The 20,215-nt window shown below is 50.6% G+C and overlaps 1 pseudogene; it reads left to right on the top strand.

The window, feature by feature from the left end:
* Positions 1 to 485: 485 nt before the first annotated feature.
* On the top strand, positions 486 to 3,788 carry LOC138515298 (elongation factor 1-alpha, oocyte form-like; annotated as a pseudogene).
* The last annotated feature ends 16,427 nt before the right edge of the window (positions 3,789 to 20,215 follow it).

Below are 20,215 nucleotides of genomic sequence, written 5' to 3'. Positions count from 1 at the left end.
GGTCTGTTATGCTATAAGTGTGAGATCCTTCTGCTGGTGTGTGTGCGCCAACCGGGGGTGAGCTGATTTGTTTTGTAAGGGAGGTGTGTGTTGCATTGTGCTTTCCTATGGGTGTGTGTGCTGATTGTACCAGGTTAGTGTGAGTGGTGTATGGTTGTGTTCTTTCATTGGTATTGAAGGAAGGGAGATGTGTTGTATTGTGCCTTTCTGCATGCATGGACTGGATGATGTCATGGAGAGAATGTTCAATGAGTGACTGGAATGCTGATGTATGAGTGTGTGTTCCAGCCCAGGCAGTTGGAGCCATGTAGCCTGGGTGGTGGGAGTCAGTGGGCTCTGCTCCAGCTCCTGTCCTGTTCCTATCATCAATTGATATAACTCGATGAAGCTTAATAAAGGAACTTACTTAAAGCTTACCTGCTGCCTCAGAGACCTGAGAGAGACAGAACCCTAAATGGGCTACACCAGCACCAACCTCTGCCGCAATGGGAAAGGAGAAGATCCACATCAACATCGTGGTCTTTGGCCATGTGGATTCCGTCAAGTCCACCACCACCAACCAACTCATCTACAAGTGTGGGAGCATTGATAAGCGAACCATCGAGAAGGAGACGGCCGAGATGGGCAAAGGATCCTTTAAATACACCTGGGTGTTGGGCAAACTGAAGGCAGAAAGGGAACGTGGTATCACCATCGACATCTCCCTCTGGAAATTCGAGACTGCTAAGTGTAAGGAACTTGTGGTGGCAACAGTAAACATAGACACAAGTGATCACAGTTCAGGAGTGTTTATTAAACCGTATATGCAGGTTGGCAAAATGCCTAATCTAAGCCTAAATCTAAGATGGGAGCAAGCTACGACCATCAAATAATAATAATAAGGCAGTCCTAGTAGTATCCTGTCAAATAAAAGGGGCCTATAGTAAGAAAAACCTATTGCCAATCCTTACGCTAAATACAAACAATGAGTGTGGGATAAGGTTCACAGGAAAGAAAGAAGTGTTCACAAATATTAGGTCAGGATGCAGTAGTCGTGGTCTCCCTTCCCCACGTTTTGAGCATGGGACAAGGTAGGACTCCGGAGCACAGCACATGCTTGAGCTTTCCCAGCATGAGCTAACAGTTCCACTTTCAATTACCAGGGCCTTCGGTGGTTAAGTCTCTTTTCTTCAAAAAGTCTCTTGCCTCTGAGGATCTGATGTGTTCCAAAAATAATAAACAAAAGTTCCTTTCTACTTGCACGTAGGGTGATGCCATTTCACCCCTGAATCCCCCCTCTTCTGGACTCATATCCCCAGAAAGTTATTTTCGACATCGGGACCTTCGGTTTTCAATCTCTTGCTTCCTAGTGCCTGATATATTCAAAACAGCAAAACAAAAGTTCTTCTCCTTGTCTTTAGAATGATGGCTCTTCACCCTTTGGTCCCCTTCTTCCGGGCCCAGACCCCTCTCGAATGTCAGCCCCCCTCTGTCGGGTTCACTACGGCTTTTGACACAATTTCATCTGTGCGCTTCACAAATGTCTTTTTAAAAAGTTCCCTGTGGACTTCCCTCTGCCGGGTTCACTCTTGTCAACACACTATATACTGGGACTTCAGACTTTACCCCCTGTTCATCGGCATCCTTCCGTCTCGATCACTCTTGCCAACTTCTACAATTCACAAAATGCGGGATTCACTTCCCTTAGCTTCACCTTCACTTGCCGGTCAAAGACTTTTGACTGTACGGAGGATTTTGCTAGACCCCCGTTTGACCATTTCGACCTAAGTCTCTTGCTCCGTTCCCAGGTCCTTCTGGTAACGGTAGTTTCAACCATAGGGTATTCGCCCAGAGTTTCTCAAGCAAGCACCTGCATGGTGCCTGACTCCCCTGTAGCTGGCTTTCCCCTCTCGAATCAAAATAACAGTTTTGTGATTTCTTCAATTAGCCGTTTTGCTACTTTTGTTCGAACTCAGTTTGGTTTCTTATCGGTTCTCCCCTCGACTCACCTGCTGTGATGAACCGCTTGCCTTTACTTTTCTCTGGAGTCAAGGCTAGTATCATGATGGAAAGCGTCTCCCCTCGGTTTGGTTATCAGCGGAGGAGGGCCTCATGTACTGTTGACTAATACACGTTGGCTATTGTTCAAGCTCTTAAGTTTCCTTCTGTAGAGGTTTCACGGGTCTGGCTTGGAAAGGGCAAGGTTGCTTCTCCCTTTGTCACCCTCTCGGTTTGCGCCGTCTTTCTCCTCTTGAACTGCCGTGCTGAGTGAGCTCTTACGTTGTGCGTTCTGCCTTGCTCGTATTGTGCTCTAGTGCTCCACCTTTTATCCCTGTGGGGAAGGGAAAGAGCCATCAGGTGTGTGTGGTTCTGGTTAATTGCCTGACTTTGACTGACCTTGGCGTTGGAACATGTCTGGTAAATGGATTTGGTGTTTGTCCATCGTCTTTTGCGATGGGTGAAAGTGTGTGTCTCGGAAAAGGGGGGGTAGGTATCCTACAGGGTTGGATGGGGAAAAGGTGTTATAAGAAAGGGGATACAGTGTCTCACCTGTCAGTGTCCCACTTCCCCTCCCTGAGCACCCCCCCATCCAGTGTTCCTCCCTCACTAGTCCACCCCAAGGAACTGGATCCAATAGTGATGGCCGTGTCCTGGCCACCTGGATGACAGATCCCGGGGACTAATAAGTGAGACACCTTCAGGTTTCTCACACAAGTACTACATCACCATCATCGGTGCCCCCGGGCACAGGAATTTCATCAGGAACATGATCACTGGCACCTCCCAGGCTGACTGTGCTCTGCTGATCATGGCTGGTGGCGTGGGAGAGTATGAGACGGCATATCCAAGTATGACCTGACCTGTGAGCAAGCCCTCCTGGCCTACACCCTGGGGGTGAAACAGCTGATCATTGGCATCAAGAAGATGGACTCCACCAAGCCCCCATAGAGCCAGAAGACATACAAGGATGTCACCAAGGAAGTCAGCACCTACATCAATAAAATTGGCTATAACCCCGACACTTTGCTGGCACTGGGACAAAATGCTGGAGCCCAGCACCGACATGACCTGGTTCAAGGGCTGGAAGGAGGGATATGCAAGTGGAGTGATCCTGTTGGAAGCTCTGGACTCCATCATCCCACCCACATGTTCCACTGACAGTATCTCGGCATCTGCCCCTACAGGATGTCTATAAGACAGGAGATATTGGCACAGTGCCCATGGGCTGAGTGGAAACTGGTATCAAGGTTGGCATGGTGGTCACCTTTGCCCGCAGTAACGTTACCACGGAAGTGAGGTCTGTTGAGATGTACCACAAAGCTCTGGTGGAGGCTCTCCCTGGTGACAGTGAAGGCTTCAATGTAAAGAATGTGTCGATTGAAGGATATCCAAAGAGGAAATGTGGCTGGTGACAGCAAGAATGATCCACCGATGGAGTCCGGAAGCTTCACAGCCCAGGTCATTATCCTTAACCACCGTGGCCAGATCAGCCAAGGGTATGTCCCAGTGCTGGACTGTCACACCGCTCACATTGCCTGCAAGTTTGCAGAACTGAAGGAAAAGATCGACAGACGATCCGGCAAGAAACTGGAAGAGAACCCCAAGAACCTTGCCGCTATCGTGGAGATGATTACTGGCAAACCCATGTGTGTGGAGAGCTTCTCCATCTACCATCCTCTCGGACGCTTCACTCTGCACAACTGGAGTCAGACAGTAGCTGTCGGGACCATCAAGGCGGTCGACAAGAAGGCGGCCTCGCTGGCAAAATCACCAAATCTGCAGTCAAGGCCAGTAATAAGAATCACTAGCCGCACCCAGATGCCCTGATGGCACTGGGTACCCAGAATCCTCTAGTCTCGAATCGTCACCTACACTCTTTGATCGGGGACTGGTTACTGAGCATAGGGGTCCACCACAAGAGCCTACGCAGGAAAGGAAGGCAGGACTTGGGAAAGCGCAAGTTCTAATAGGTTCTAATATTTTGTGACTTACATTCTGGTTAATCCCCATCTGTGATTTCTGAATAAAATATTGGCACATCTGCCCCTGTTTCTGAAGAGGTGGGATCTTGGAGGTACTTGCTAAAGTAATTCCATAGTTGGTGTGCGTATAAAAGTGTGGGGTGGCCAATTGGTGCCATATTGGTGCAGCAAAAAATACTCATGTGGATGACACTAAAATGAATAAAAGATCAAAAACATCCGATATGGTTCTGCGTTTTGAAATGGCTTGTTTTCAAATCTGGTTTGGGGGCTGCAGGTGTTCTGGTAGAAAATGTGAGCTGCGGGGGGCTGTGGGCTCCTCGAAAGTCGTACGGTTTCCTTTGCTGGCTTAGGTGGTGTCTGCAGCCTCCCCGAGAGGTCGGGGGGGGGGCCTGTACCCTGTAGTGGGCGAGACTGGGCTCTTGAAACTGTAAACGCCTAGTGCGCATTTTATCTGCACCGCATGCTTCACTTTTATAATTCATTGTGACATTGAAATGCTCTCATATGCCAGTAAAACCTGCCTGTCCAGTCCAGGCACCCGTGGGTAATTAGGAAAGTACCATATTTTTTGCATGCTTGAGCAACAGGTGGGTATGCCTGTTTGTTTTAGTGGACGACCTGTAAAAAGGACATGGAGATTTATTTCTTTGTAGGTTTGGTTTGCGTAGGTCTGCAAAGATCTGGCCAATCCTTTTGCAGTCTCTACCTCTCCTGTTCCCTCCCAGGACCTCTGCACAGCCCTGGCTTCTCATTTCACCACTAAAACTCAGGACATCCTGTCCACTCTCTCTTCCTCTACCTCCTCTGCCATCCCTGGCCCGCCTTCTGAAGTTTCTCCTCCTCCTTTCTCCTGTTCACCCATGACGATATTTCTACACAAGTCTGATCTATGAAAGTATTGTCAAAGCAGGTTCTCCCCTGCTCATCCAGAACCACATCGACACCCTTGCTCCAACCTTAGCCGATTTCTGCAATCACTCCTTTGCCACTGGAACCTTTGCCCCCCGTTTTAAGCACTCCCTTCTGACCCCCTTCTTAAGAAGCCCTTTGCCGATCCTTCCTCTCTGGCTGACTATGGCCCGATCACCTTTCCAGGGCAAACTCCTGGAAAAGCTGGCCATCTCCCAGCTTAATCTGTATACTGAATCTGTTGGTTGTCTCCACGACCACCAGTCTGGCTTCAGAGCTCCTCCATCTATCCTCTGCTTTTGACACAGCCAACCAAGCCATCCTGCTCAATCGCCTCTGTGACAACCTGGGTATCACTGGTCAGGGCCTGGCCTTGTTGAACTCCTTTCACACTGACCGACCCTCCGAGGTCCAACTGGGGTCATTCCTCGTTTCTATCTCTCTACTTGTGGTGTTCCCCCAGAGGCCTAACCTTTCTCCTTGGCTTTTCAACCACTAACTGGCACCTCTTGCCCACTGCATCGCTACATTGTGCTCTAACTTTCAGTGTTATGTGGATGACACACCTCTGCTTCTTCATTCATACCAGACTGTCTGGCCGCAATTCAGAAATGGTGTGCCACCAATGATCTCTGCCTTAATGCCAGTAAGACCGAGATCCTCCTCATTCGGACACCTATGCCCTCCTTTCCTATCTCCCTCCGGCTGCCCACCATGTGCCCTCTTCCTACTCCTTTCTGTGAGGCTAAGAACCTTGGTGTCATCTTCGACTCCACCCTCTCCTTCTCTCCTCACATCTCAGACATCTCTAAGAGGTCACACTTTCAGCTGTAACTCCTCAGAGTTATTCTGCCTTTTCACACTTTCCCCCAGAAGCTCACTGTCTCCAGAGCCCTGGTCCTCTCTAGGCTGGACTATTGCAACAGCCTCTTTCTAAATCTGCTTGTCTCTACTCTTTGACCTTTACAGCTTATCCAGAACAGGACTGCAAGACTTGTCCTTGGCCTCAAGCCCCGGGATCGTATTTCTCCAGCTCTAAAATCTCTGCATTGGCTCCCTGTGGCTGCAAGGATCAAGTTCAAGACCCTTCGATCGTCCACAAGGCTTTCTGGGGCCTGGGACCGTATTACCTCCAACTTTCTCTTCCTAAACATCATCCTTCTCGAGCTCTCAGCTCATCCACCTCCAACTCTCTGAGGGTCAGACGCTTTTCCAAGCAGACAATGGCGGCAGGTCTCTTTCCTCGGCAGGGGCCTCCCTCTGGAACAGCCTACATGCCTCTCTCAAGCTTGAGCAGAACCACCTCTGGTTTCAGAAGCAACTCAAGTACTTCCTTTTTGCTTCCGCTTTATCTCTTCCCCTCCCCTGTTGATGTCCCTAATTGCTCCGTGCACTGGTCACCTGGCCACCCACTAAACTCGGGCCCGTGCCCCTGCATGTCCAGTTGTCCTAACATTGCCTCCTGGCTCCCTCAGTACAATCTCAATTTGTGTATTCCAAGTTTTAATACAAAAGCAGCCTACTTCTGCATTAGAATTTGGAATTGTAGATTGTACTCTGTATATGCGCAGTGTGGTGTTGAAACCATTTGTTTACTGTTCACTTTCAGACAGTGCTGTGTGTTTTAAAAACTAGTGTGGGTGGGTTTGTCCTCAGATGTGTCTGATGGTCATTGGGTGCATAAATGAACGCAAACAATGTCTGTATAGAAGACACTACATCTACACGTTATGCTGTGTATCAGTAATTGGTATGCCAGCCACTGATTAGGCCACACAGTAATTAAAAGTATGCACAGCTGGAAATAGGCACATGCTGGTTTCCTTTTGAAATCCCTTGGAACGGAGGGACCCCTTTAATATCATACAGCTGTGTCTTGACACATCTCACCTTATTATTCCAGTATTATAGGGTGAAGTGTTAGTGTGGAATTACAGTCTGCCAAAGTAATGTAACATTCATTTCTGGATTGATTTGTTTTGCAATAAAATAAAATCGGAAATCCGAGCAAGCAGTTTTCAATATAACTGTACCTCCCCTCGGCCTGGTGGTAGCTTAATTAAAATGAAACAAAGCCATTTCTGCTTTGATATGGTGCCCTGCAGAAAGGAAACACATAAAATCCTCCTTAGCTGCCAGTGCATATAACAATTCAGGCTTATTGTTATTGTTATTTGGCATTTATATAGCGCCCTATATATCATTGGTATAATCTCGAAGCACTTGTAGGTTGAATTTCCTTGGGGACTGTAGTCCAGGTCAGTCGAGAGAGTAGGGTCGAATACAGTGCTTGGGTGCACTCAATATGTCTGCAACCAGTGTGATTTGCATGATGATGGCAGCATCCTAACACTAGGCGTGGTGGTAGTGAGAGATCAGTCGAATGTGTGCCGTCAGGTGGTTGTTCTCCGAGACTGCATTCTGGCAGCATTAGGTCTGTGTAGGAAATGTATGTATGCAGCTAAGCCGATTTCTTCGTGGGGTATAGATGCGATCTAGCAGGTTGTTGATTTGTTCATGGAGAATTGTTCGTATGTGTGCAGCTAGACCCAAATTGATCGTGGGGTATAGCTGCATTCTATTGTTTGTTGGTCTAAAGTGGAACGTGAGCATGGTGGTAGGAGAGGTGAGTGTCAGGAGTGGGTGGTTTACTGTTTGGCGCTCAATGGTCCTTGTTACTTTCTGGATCAGGATGAACTGGCTGCAATCAGTCTCATGTTTCGTGGTAGAGGTACTCTGAGGTAAATTCACAGGTGGGACCGTAGTAGGTTATGATTTGTACGATCAGGGGGACATTATTCTCAGGGTCAGCATTATGTGTCGGAGAGCCTATTTTCATTGAACTCATGATTCTATAATTGCGGTGAGTTTCGGCGGGCATTAGTCATGGTTTATGAAAAAAGCCACGTTTTAGAGCTTTACGGAAGGCCATGTAGTCTTGGGTGTGTCGAATGTGAGGAGGTAGTGAGTTCCAAAGAGTTGGAGCCAGGGATGAGTAGGTGGACCCTCCAATCCTGGTTGAATTGGAAGCTGGAACCACTATTAAGTATGATGTAACAACTTCTACATATTCAAAAAATAGGCTTTATTTTCAATATAACAAATTCAGACCTACAAGTCTACATAACATTTTTTAGACACACACATCAGACATTACACATAAGTACAATAATTTAAAACCACATTTACAGTACAGGGACCATAACGTGCTAATAAAGTGCTCTTGTGCTTGTAAACATGAACTCATAACCACATGAACTCTGAGTGGACTAATACATCACCAAATGGTAAATAGTACAAAAAAATTCCCTACTAAAAAGGCCATACATGTTTTGTTCCTTACCCTTAGCCATATACCTGACATGTCCCAACACAAGGGTCAGGAAGAGTCAGGCAATTGCCGATAATTACACACACCTGACTTCCCTTCCCTTTCCCCATAGGGATAAAAGGCAGAGCATGAAAGCACACTCTGAGCAAGGCCAAACGCATGATAAAGCAGCTATTCCAGGACAGCAGTTCAAACGAAGGAGAAAGGAGGCAAGATCTGAAAGGATGACGAGGAGGGAATTGCCCTTGCCCTTTTCAAACCAGACCCACTGAGCCTCCGAGAAGGCAAACGTAAGACCGGGAATTGCAGCTGGAGAATGGACGACGGATGTCAGCGGTACATGGGACCCTCCTGCACTGTTAGCCAGGGCGGGCAGAAGCAGTTGCCATTGTGGTACCGTCCTTGACTCCAGAGGCAGGAGACGCCAACAGAGTTCGGCACAGCCGGTGAGTCCGAAAGAGCTGATAATAGAATGTGTTGGGCTCAAGGTTGTGAAGAGCAACATTGTATGAAGAAAGCAGACTAATGTACAAAGGTCTTTTGGAAAGCCAAATTGGTATCAGCGTTGGAGCCCTCCGGCGCCACGTGTGCGTTCATTCAAAGGACTCTGTCTGGTGCCTCGCTCCTGGACAAAGAGAATGTCTGAACTGAGAAATCAAACTGTGGTCCTGCAGCAGGTTATGTTAAATCCTGTGCATATTCGAACGTCTTTGCCTGTTGTAGAAACTACAAGTACCAAGAGACCTTATGGGAGGATGGCGTAAGGTATCAAAGTGGTCATACGAGGGTCAAGCCAAACCCCTGTACAGTTGAAAGTCTTTGGCACATTGTAGAGGTAAATGTGAGCCCAACTGTGGGATGTCAGAGAATAAGGGTGAGCAATTTCACGCCTGTGAACATTGTGACAAGTATGAACCTGACTGAGGGAGGCCCACAGTGAGTGGTTGGTCTGAGTCCGACTGAGGCAGGCTAACGTTGAGAGAAGGATCGGAGCCCGGCTGAGGGGGATCCAAGGGTGAAGAGTAATCACCCGACGAGAACATTAGCAGAAGGAACTTTGGTTTTGTTGTTAATGTCATATCAGGCCCTCTGAAGCAAGAGACTTTGCATGAAAGAGACTTGGACACAGAAGGTCCTGATATTGAGAAAAGGAACTGTAACCTTGTGCCAGAGAAGCCTAGGAGTGTGCTGTGCTCAAGAGTCCCGCCTTGTCCCATGCTAAAAACGTGGGGAAGGGAGGACCCGGCCATAACCTCCTGACTTATCATTTTAGCATAGTGGTAAGGATTGGCAATAGGTTTTTTTATTATAGGCCCTTTTTATATGATTAGACTCCACTTGGACGGTATTATTATTATTTGATGGTCGCAGCTTGCTCCCATCTTAGATTTAGGTTTAGATTAGGCATTTATCTCACCCATTTTTACAGTTTAATAAACACCATTGAACTGTGATCACGTGTGTATGTCTTACTTTGATACCATGCCTTCCTAAAAGGGGACCTGAGGTAATATCATGGATTGCCTGGGAGCAGAAGGTGCTCCAACTGAGTTAAGTGTGTTACGGTCCTAGATCAGAGACATGATACAGGTGAGTGGAGACCAGCACATCCAGCTATGCAAAAATAAACCATTCACACACACATATATGAACAATCATACAGGAGCAACATGTACATGTCAACCAACATTTCCCCCCCCCCTGCCAACTACACAACCACTCGCCTTCCTACAATACCCATCAGACCTGCATCTACAGTGCAACACACACAGAGATACAAACAGACTGCCTCACCACAAGCGGATGATTGTATGTATGCTTTGCATGATGCAGGCAACACATCACAGCAGTTCAATGGCCATGAAGCTGCGTATGCCAAACAGCAGAGAATTAGTGGCAAGAAGCACTATGCTGCAACATCAAGGCACATAGCCAGCACCTCTGGCGACGCCACACTTGCCAGTGACAGCAGTGCAGATCCAGTTGCCACAGCAGATTGTGCTAGCAATACTGGTACCACCCATCCAACTTCAGCAGACCCAACCCATATTGCATTGCCCATGTCACAGGTGGGAACAGTTGAGCAGAAGGAAGAGGGCCGCCGCTGAACTTGTGGCCCAGGCACCCATGAAAGAGGGAGAGGGGGTAGATCTGCATAGAGTTATGTAAGAAAACTCCTTCGACCAGTATGCAGATTGGCCCAACATTCCGCCTCAAACGTTTACTCCATGGAATACACCCACTACACACGACGATGTGGAGATTCATGTCCAGACCGTCCTGTTGGTTGCAGGCCAATGTAACTTGTCCCACGAGGCCAGTTGGCAGTCGGATGCAGCAGAAAAACTGCTGCACATCCGGTAGAGGATCCTGCAACAGCTGGAGCAGCAAAACCAGCTCCTCGCATGCCAGAATGAGACACAGTCCTCACTTAAGGAATCCCTCGACGTGCACACATTGGCCACCACAGGCCTACATGAAAAGACAAGAGTGGAGCAAGTACAGTCCACAAAAAGGAGGAGACTGGAGCGAAGCAATGCTGGACTAGCAGCATCAAATGGGGGATTCAAACGTGCAGTGAGAGCTGTTATCCTGCAGCGTGGCATGCATCTGTATATTGTTCGCTGTATAGAGGCCACCAACAGTGTGCAGGAACATCTGCCAACTGTGTTTGACAGGTCCAATCAATCCAACAGACCCTCTTACAGGCGGAGCCGGCACAGTGGTCCAAATCTCATGTATCAAGCATGACATCCCAGGTAGCAAGCCCACCTTGCACACACAGCCGCTCCACTCCCACACCACTGATAGAGGGTGTTCCAGTGGGCTAAGGACTACCTGCAAAGAAGAGACTCAGGAAGTGAACTGACCACTGCATCATTAATAGGTGTGCACTGCACAGACAGGCAGAAGAGCTGGGAGAAGGAACAGACACACAATCCAGGCACAAGTGGTCAGACTGCCCAGGAACTAAGAATAGGAATATATCCACATGTATTGACTGCAGAGGCACCAATAATATCCAAGTGAGTCCAATGCCGGAAGTAGGGAGGAAAAGGATGGCCGTGCAACCGAACATATCCACGATGGACACGTATGCAACGAAAAATGACCAGAGACCAGACTCCAAGGCCTCGGAGGAATGATTGCAGGCAAAAGATGAAGAACCCCAGCAGGACAACACTGACAACAGAATCCTAGAGGCGACAGCGCCCATACGAGCGTTCATGGAGTCCCACATAGACGAGGTGAAAAGTGATGTGAGCCTCTTGGAACAGGATGTGTGCAATCTAGCGGGCAGAGTGGGAGAGACGGAAAATAAGCTGGAAGACATCTCAGTCTCTGCAAATGAACTGCAAGAAATGATCTATGATTTGAAGGCAAAAGTCTGGATGCTGCAGGAGAGAGCCGAAGACGCCGAAGGAAGGGCGAGGAGAAGCAACGTCTGAATCCTGGGGTTACCTGAGGGGGCAGAGGGCAGAGATCCCATCACTTACATAGAAAATATGCTCCTCTAGTAAATGGGACCAGGGGCTGTATCGCAAGGGTTCACAGTGGAGCTAGCCCACAGGGCACTAATGAGAAAACCTCCTTCAGGAGCACCCCCTCGGCCCATCATTGCAAACATTTTAAATTACCGGTACAGGGAACAGATCCTGGCCTACTATAGGTCAGGAGGAGAAATCTGTCGTGAATCAGCATTGTTGCTGATCGACCCGGACTATACCATTCAGGTCCAGAGAAGACGAGGCCAGTTTTTCCCGACAAAAGAGAGACTTCGATTCCAGGGCATAAAATACATGCTCCTGTACCCAGCAAAGCTAAAAATAATCTATAAATGAAAACCCCTCTTCTTTGAGACCCCAAAGGAAGTAAACGCCTGGATGGATGAACATCGCATCGAGCAGATGCCGGAAAGAAAGGAGGACACCGGAGGTGCCGCCAGGGTTATGGAAACAGTTATGTAGACGTCTGACATAAAATGCATGACCCAGATATGAACACAGTGGTGGGGAGCCTGGGAACTCAGTTTACAAGAACTTATCTTGAACCACAGAATCCCTGATTTGACCTTTTTGGGGCGAGGTATAGAGACTGTAAACTTCCCCCTCCATCCTACGTTTTCTCCCTCAATGGGTGCGGGACGTCCTTTCTTTTTTGCTCCACTTCTAGGAAGTGGTTGGAGTACAGTACTCAGTTAACAAACCCTCGGGTGCACCGGGAAGAAATGGTGGCTGGGCCTTTATTGGTACTTCCCGGTGGGCGGTGTGTTAAAGTTCATGATGGGGAAAGTTTGGTCAAGTTACAAAACGGCCTCATCCATTACATGGGGGGAAACATGGTAGAAACCCAGGAGTTGGTAACACGATGGGAAGGAACCTGGGAGCTCTTTAATGTGACTAGGAGAGCAGCAGGGGAGAGGAGAAACCATATGGCAGAAACACTTAAGATCTCCTCCTGGAATGTACAGGGACTAAACAACTATGTATAGAGAGTGTAAGTCATTACATACCTGCGTCGTAAGAGGATTCAGATATCCCTGCTACAGGAGACACACCTCACATCAGCGAAACAATCCCAGGTACTGAAACAATGGGGTGGGAAGTGGTTCGGATCGGTATATTCTAATTATGCAAGCAGAGTCCTTATTTGGGTGGCACCCAAGGTGCCCTTCCAACAGATAGTAGTCCAAACAGATACTGAAGGGAAACTAGTGCTGGTGCACGGGTTCCTTGACAAGAAGGAAGTATTTCTGATCAATACCTATGCACCCAATCACAGCACAGCCACCTTCTTTTGCCCCCTATATGCTAGACTGGCTCCCTTTAGAGCCATGACATGGATCTGGGGAGGAGGCTTCAACTGTACACTGGACCCGCGGTGAGACAGGTCAGGCAATAAGGTGTTATCCTCATCCCCCCGGCTAAAATCCTGAGAACACTGATGGAGGACTTAGAACTGCACAAAGTTTGGAGATGGGTGCATGGACAGAGAGTTCTCATTTTATTCAAATGTGCATAACAAATACACAAGAATAGATTATATTCTCTCTGGGTGTGAGGTGGGTCCCGTCAGGCGAGGGGAATTGGGAGAACCTGGTGTCGTGGTAGGGGACCGTGAGGAGGAAGCTACCCGTTCATTCCGCCAGCCCTTACCTTGGTTCGCCGTCGCGGGTGGTGGGCAAGGGTCAGGGCTGGAGACGGTGAGAACGCGGGAACCGCGGCCAGCCACGCAGCAGAGACACGCGCACCCCGGTGAGTTCCTCTCACCGCCGGAGCGAACAAGAAGAGAGAGACGGCTTGCTAGGCAAGGCGGGCTGCTCTGCAGGTGCAGTTTGCTCGGCAGGAGGGGGCGAGCGTGTTCCCCAGTGGAGGGAGAAGGGGGGATGCCGAGGTCTTCCACAGGGGAGGGGCTTCGGGGCACGGACAGGAGGGTGGATGGGACTCCCCTGGCAGGCGGGAGAATCAGGAAACACGGACCCAGACGGCAGCCTTTAAAGGGGGCGGGATGTGGCAAGATCAGACAATAGAAAGCAAGATAGACAGGGAAGGCTCCTATTGGAGGGGAAACAAGTCACTCACAAAACATAAAAGACTGGGAACTGATCAACGCGTTGTTGTTTCCTTTTCTAGTCATACGGAGAGGGCGAAGAGCGAAGGAACGACTGGTTGGCCTATCCGGACACCCAGGAGGCTTAGGAAGGAAGGTTATATTCCTGGAAAGCGGCCAGAGAAGTGAAGTAACTCTCGGCAACTAAAAATTGACTATAATTTCATTTGGTTAAGTTACAAGAATAAAGCACAATTTCAGCAACTAACCACCTGGTCCGGGTCCTGATTTCAACACTGGGGTAGATAAGCTGGGACATTTTGTTAGTGCCTCCTATGAAGGGAGAACCCTCTCAGACCACTCGCCCCTAGGAGTGCAATGGATACTCAGCAATCATCCCGCCCGATACCCATGTGTAAACTGAGAGCAGAAACCCTACGAGATGGTCACTTTTGGGGAGAACTGGGCCACCAGATAGAGGAGTATTTCAGCCTCAATATGGATAGCGTTCAAGATATGCAGACCCTGTGGGACGCTTTCAAAGTGGTGATCAGGGACGCAGCCATAGCTAAGACAGGAGGGGTCCAGAATGCCTTGGAACGGCAACTGGCTGACACTGAGGCTAAAATTAAGAGCATAGAGGGGTCTACGACCAATACAGTGGAATCAGAATGGAGACTTATCGAACTGAGACAAGAGTATCTAGAGCACAGGGAAAAGCTGGGGAAATATAGCTACCCAGAGTACTGTCTCAGGATAGCTCAGGGGCAACGTGTTCACCTTGGAAGCAAGATGACATGGAGCAGCACTGGCTCGATCCCCGGGTCTATGTTTAGAAACCTCTGGGTATTAAACACGTTAAAAATATTTTATCATGGGGGCGCTGTTGAGCAGCCGTCAAGATGGCTGCCTAGCTGTTTAGCTCCGTGCACAGCAGCTTTTCATCCGAGGACATCTGCGGTCTGAAGTGTCTCTGCCCCTATCTGGTCGACCCCCTGTCCTCCCCATAACTGGGGCTACGTGACGCTGCGATCCTGGCTCGGATCGGACCCCGGGATCCGGAGATCTCCGCGAGCAAGATCCTCGAGGCTGCCGTGGCGCTCGGCGGCCCAACGTGTCATCTTCCTCGGCTCGCGCCGCCCCACTGCTGCCTCCCCTGCTGCATCCCTCCGCTGGGCTGCCTGACTGTGGCGCGTATCGCGGGTGCTCTGTGATCCGCACTGGGAGCGCCGTGGGCTGGGCTGCACCCTTCGCTGACCCGGCATCCGCAACTTGGCCCGCGCCCTGCACCGGCCCGACCTGGACTGTTCCTCCGTGCTGCTGCCGGGGTCCTCTGGCCCTGTTGTGACCGGACCTGCCGGCCGGAGAGCCCGATATCGGGGGGGCCCTGGTCCGCCCCTCGCCCGCGCCGCTCGGCACCCGGGCGGTGCGTCCCTCCTGGAGGAGCTACGCCTTTCGCTTGGCTTGGCTGCCGCGCTCGGCGGCCGTTGGCCTGGGACCCGCCTTGGAGGCGCCGTGGGCTGGACTCCCGCTGGCCTGGCATCTGCGGCCTGGGCTGCGGCCTGCATTTTCCCGCTCCAGCTCGTTCCCCCGCACTGCTGCCGAGACCGGACCTGCCTCTGGCGGCGCCTGAAACTGGGGAGCCCGGGTCCGCTCCACATCCACGCCGGCCGGCGGCTGGTGGTGCGCCTTCTCCGGAGGAGCTGCGCCCATTTCCTGACTGGCTCCTCGCGGGCTGTGACTCAGGTGAGGAGCTGCTGGGGCTGCTGCGCGCCGGAGCTGCATTGACCCCGTCTCTACCACTGTAGGCCATCCCCAGCCTGGGACTCTCCCCCGCGCTGTGCAGCCCCGGCTGGCTCCCGTGCCGCATTGACTGGTCTTTGGGCCCATACCCTGCGGCGTTGTTGCTGCTCCGCACCCCGGCGGGCCCGGATTGCCCCGCTGCCACCTTGCTCCAGGCTTAATGGACCCTAGATTGATGGAGCCATGGCCCACACCTGCACAATCTCCAGTGTGCCCGCGTTGAGCGGGGGGGCCCTGCTGCGACGCTCTCTCCCTGTCACTACACTACCTGCCAGCTCAGCACTACTATTATGGCACAGCTTTTCGTCTTTACTGTTCATTGCCTCCACTGCCCCATGTAATATCCGCCTGTGCACTAGTGCCCACGCTCCTGCTGTTCGTTCTCCCTTGGTGCTTACTCGGGGTCTGTTCCGGATACTGTCCTCACCCACTAGGGCGGCGGGGTCGCACTATCCCTGCAGCTACTCTATATTTCCCTGACGCTGTTGTTCCTGCCGCCTCTGCCAGGACTTGGCTGGGCGATTCGGATCGGCGGGCTGGTCCACCGACCTTTGACTGCGGGACTCTCCTGCACCTCCACACCGTGTGGCCTCCTGTCTCAACGCCCTTACTCAGGTCTCCACTCTGGCCACTCAGTGCCCCCACTACATTATTTACGATGTCTAACAGATCTAGGAATACCAATAAAACCGGGGCCATGGACAAATTCGCTAAAGCTACCCCGAGGTCCGACTCGGCCCACACATCAAGCGATCCAGCTGACGACCCGCCTTGCGCCGAGGCACCTGCCACTGACCTCACAGCGATAATGGAATCCATGGCTAGAAACTTTGCAGCCTTCCACGAAAAGCTCGATGACATTAATGCCAATGTAGCATCGCTCAGAGCCAAACTGGATCAGCAGGGGGTTCGAATCATGGAGGCTGAAAACAGGATTGGAACCAATGAAGATAATATATCTACACTCCAGGGCACTGTGTCCACTCTGGTCTCAGATATGAAGGCGGTCAAGGCCAAATGCGATGACCTCGAATCTAGGTCGCGTAGAAACAACATACGCATCGTTGGTGTCCCTGAAAATGCGCTGAAGGGTCGACTGGAATTGGCGGTCGAGGATCTCTTGAAGGACCTATTGGGCAATCCAGACATGTCTCCCTTCTTCACCATTGAGAGGGCCCACAGGGCACTGTCACCGCGGCCTAAACCTGGTGACTTTCCGAGGCCCATCATTGCTAAGGTTTTGAGCTTCAAAGATCGCGACCAAATTCTCCGCCTCGCACGGGAAAGGGGTGAGTTACGAATGGACTCGCAGGTGATCAGGATTTTCCCCGACTTTTCCACCGGAGTTCAGCAGGAACGCCACCAGTTCCTTGGAGTGAAGAAACTTCTTAGGGAGAGGAACATCCCCTACGCCATACTCTTGCCTGCACGCTTGAAGTTCACGTTCAACAACAAACTATACTTCTTCACAGTGCCATCTGAGGCGGTTAAATTCATAGAAGCACATGTTCCTCTCCATCCTCCTGCTGATGACTCTATGAATAATGAGTGAATCCTATGCTTGCTCTGCGCTGTCTTGATACTATGCCTATATGTAGATTGAGTCCTACCACTCTTTGTTCACGTCCATGGGCGACCACACCTCTGCACTCACCTTGATACAATGCTCTCTTACGCAGGTTTAATTTCCGCTCTGTACAACCGCTCGCCGTGGGGCAACTGTCATCCCGTCCAGTTTATTCTCCCACACTTACTTTTGTTGTTCTCTGACATGTAGAGCTCCCTTGTTCTGGCTGCAACCCCTTGCCCCCTAGTCACGAACACGGGGACATATTTGGTCTCACTGTTTCGCTTGGTTTGGGTTGCTGGATCCTTGTGGTACGTGTGTTGTTCCCTGTGCCCCATTGTGTAGGACTGGGGTATTCACGATATGACTGCTAACAATGTTCGTCTTGTAACGGAACCAGCTGGTTCCAAGCGTGCTTCTGCACGGCAACGGCGCACCCCACTGCGATTGCACTGTTCTTGGATATGCCCTTGTTGCGGGTCAGCCCCTGTTGGGCTTTTGTACAGTCTGGGCCACGTTGGGGCCGGCCCAGCTCTGTACAGTTGAGGGTGGGTGATGTTCACACTGCTGATTTTGGGTTAGTGGTGAGGGTGGCGGGTGGGAATGGGGTGTTTGAAAAAAAGGGCATGCAAGGTCTCACGGCGCGCACATTGGCAAAACATGAGCGCACTCCCGACTTTAACCCCGGGAATGCGCACTACTTCTGGATCTGGGATGTTCATTGATGCGAGTATACCGAGATTAGATATTTGCCTCTGATATGTCTACCGTCATAATGTCCTGGAACATCCGCGGATTAAGCAATCACACTAAGGCCCGTAAGATCATGGCCTTTGCTAATAGGCATGGCTGCAAGGTACTACTCCTACAGGAGACACACTCCAATGCCCACATTCCGGGCACCATGGCCCCGTCGTGGGGTCCCGCTAGATTCTTTACTTTCTACTCCTCCCAATCCAGGGGAGTCCTCACAATGATCCATAAATCGATTAAATTTATTCTGCACAAAAGCTATATATGTCCTGAGGGTCGTTATGTTATACTTTACTGCACGATGGTGAATAAAGAATACCTACTTGTTAACACGTACTGCCCTAACGTTGACTCTCCTGAGTTCTTCGATGCGGTAATTGCTATACTGTTGGGATATGTAGGAATCTAGATTAAATGGGGGGGACCTGAACCTCATTCTTGACACTGTCCTGGACAGGACTGGCACGTCCTCTCGAGCCCTAACCAGCGCCGCACACAGACTACGAGGCCATATGCAGACGCTCAATGTTTGCGACGTCTGGAGGACACTACACCCCCTGTGCCGGGAGTACACTTATTACTCGTCCGTGCACGACAGCTCGTCTCGAATAGACCTGTTCTTTGTGTCAAATGAAACCATGGGCGGGTTAGAGGGGTCCTGGATCCTCCCTCGCACACTGTCCGACCACGCTCCAATTACACTGTCTGTGACGCTGGGTATACCCATCCCGACACTCAGCACCTGGCGATTCAAATCTGAGGCCCTCAGGGATATTGTTTTTAGGGCTGATATCCTTGCAGACATTGTATCCTTCTTTGACCACAATTCTCCTCAAGACACATCAGCTGCGGTCAGATGGGAGGCCTTTAAGGTATATATCAGGGGGATGTCCATCTCACGAGAGGCTGGGGTACTGAAAGCAATCCGAGCTGGCCTCAGTCGCTCTGAAGCCAAATTGAAGCAGTTGGAGCAGCAATGCTCCACAGGCGCCGATCCCGCCATACTTGTCCAAATTAGCGAGGAACTGCAGGCATATAATGCGCTCGCTACCAACGAAGTCCAGTACTTCAGCCGCCCACAGGCCGCCAGGAAATATGGCGAGGGTGACAGACCGGGGAAGACACTGGCAAATGTGGTGAGAGGGGAATTTGGCCGAGCTCAGATCACCTCCATCAAAGATGCATCTGGCGACGTACAACGGGCTGACCAACAGATCTTGGAGGTATTTACTGAGTTCTACAGGTCCCTCTACTCCCAACCTGCCAAACACACCGAACGACACATGCGCGAGTTGCTTGCTCAGATCCCTACCACTGAAATATCCCCTGCTGCCCGCGACCAGCTGGACTCCCCGGTAACACTGGATGAGATAGTGACGGCCATCTCGAACCTGCCCAAAGGCAAGGCGCCGGGGCCCAATGGCCTTACGGCTGAGTTTTATCAAGAGCACGTGGCCATACTGGCTCCCAAATTACTCGAGGTCTGGGATGAAGCACTCCGCTTCTCCATCCTCCCCCCGTCCATGCGTGAAGCTGTCATCACAGTATTGCTCAAATCTGGCAAGCCGGACGACGAGTGTGGGTCCTATAGGCCACTTTCCCTCATGAACCTCGACACGAAAATCATTGCTAAGATCATAGCGAACCGCTTTCTCCCCATTATGCCATATCTGGTCCATGAGGATCAAGCAGGCTTCGTCCCCGGCAGGTCCACCTCCCATAATATAAGGAGATTGTTCAATGTTATGTCCCGTATAGATCCAGACGCCCAGGCCGTGGCGGTCACTTGGGACGCTCAGAAGGCCTTTGACATGGTCTCTTGGGACTACATGTGGCAGGTGCTGGAGACAATGGGCGTTGGCCCAAACATGATCGGGTTCATTAAACTACTTTACGCCTCCCCTGTGGCGCGGGTTAGGGCTAATTCATTGACTTCTGACCCTTTCACACTCTTCAGGGGTACCCGGCAGGGCTGCCCCTTCTCCCCGATCCTCTTTGCTCTGGCAATTGAGCCGATGGCGGATTATGTCCGTGCTCGCCATGCCCGCAAGGGAATACGGTTGAAGGATGACCCCGAAATCATATCTTTATATGCGGATGACGTGCTATTATACATTAGAGAACCCACGACCCACATTGACCCCATACTGAGGGACATCACCCGCATCGGCACCTACTCTGGCTTCACGATCAATTATTCAAAGTCAGAGATCTTCCCGCTCACTAAATCTACCCAACAACCCACTACTGAGTACCCCCTTCGTTGGTCTCCGAACGGTATCAGATACCTGGGTGTGCAGATATCCTTAACTAAATCCACTTTGCTAGCCGACAATT

Source organism: Ambystoma mexicanum, chromosome 6q (genome assembly GCF_040938575.1).
Source record: "Ambystoma mexicanum isolate Mex_15411 chromosome 6q, UKY_AmexF1_1, whole genome shotgun sequence".
Classification (NCBI taxonomy): Eukaryota; Metazoa; Chordata; class Amphibia; order Caudata; family Ambystomatidae; genus Ambystoma; species Ambystoma mexicanum.
This window is presented reverse-complemented; position numbering and strand designations above follow the sequence as displayed.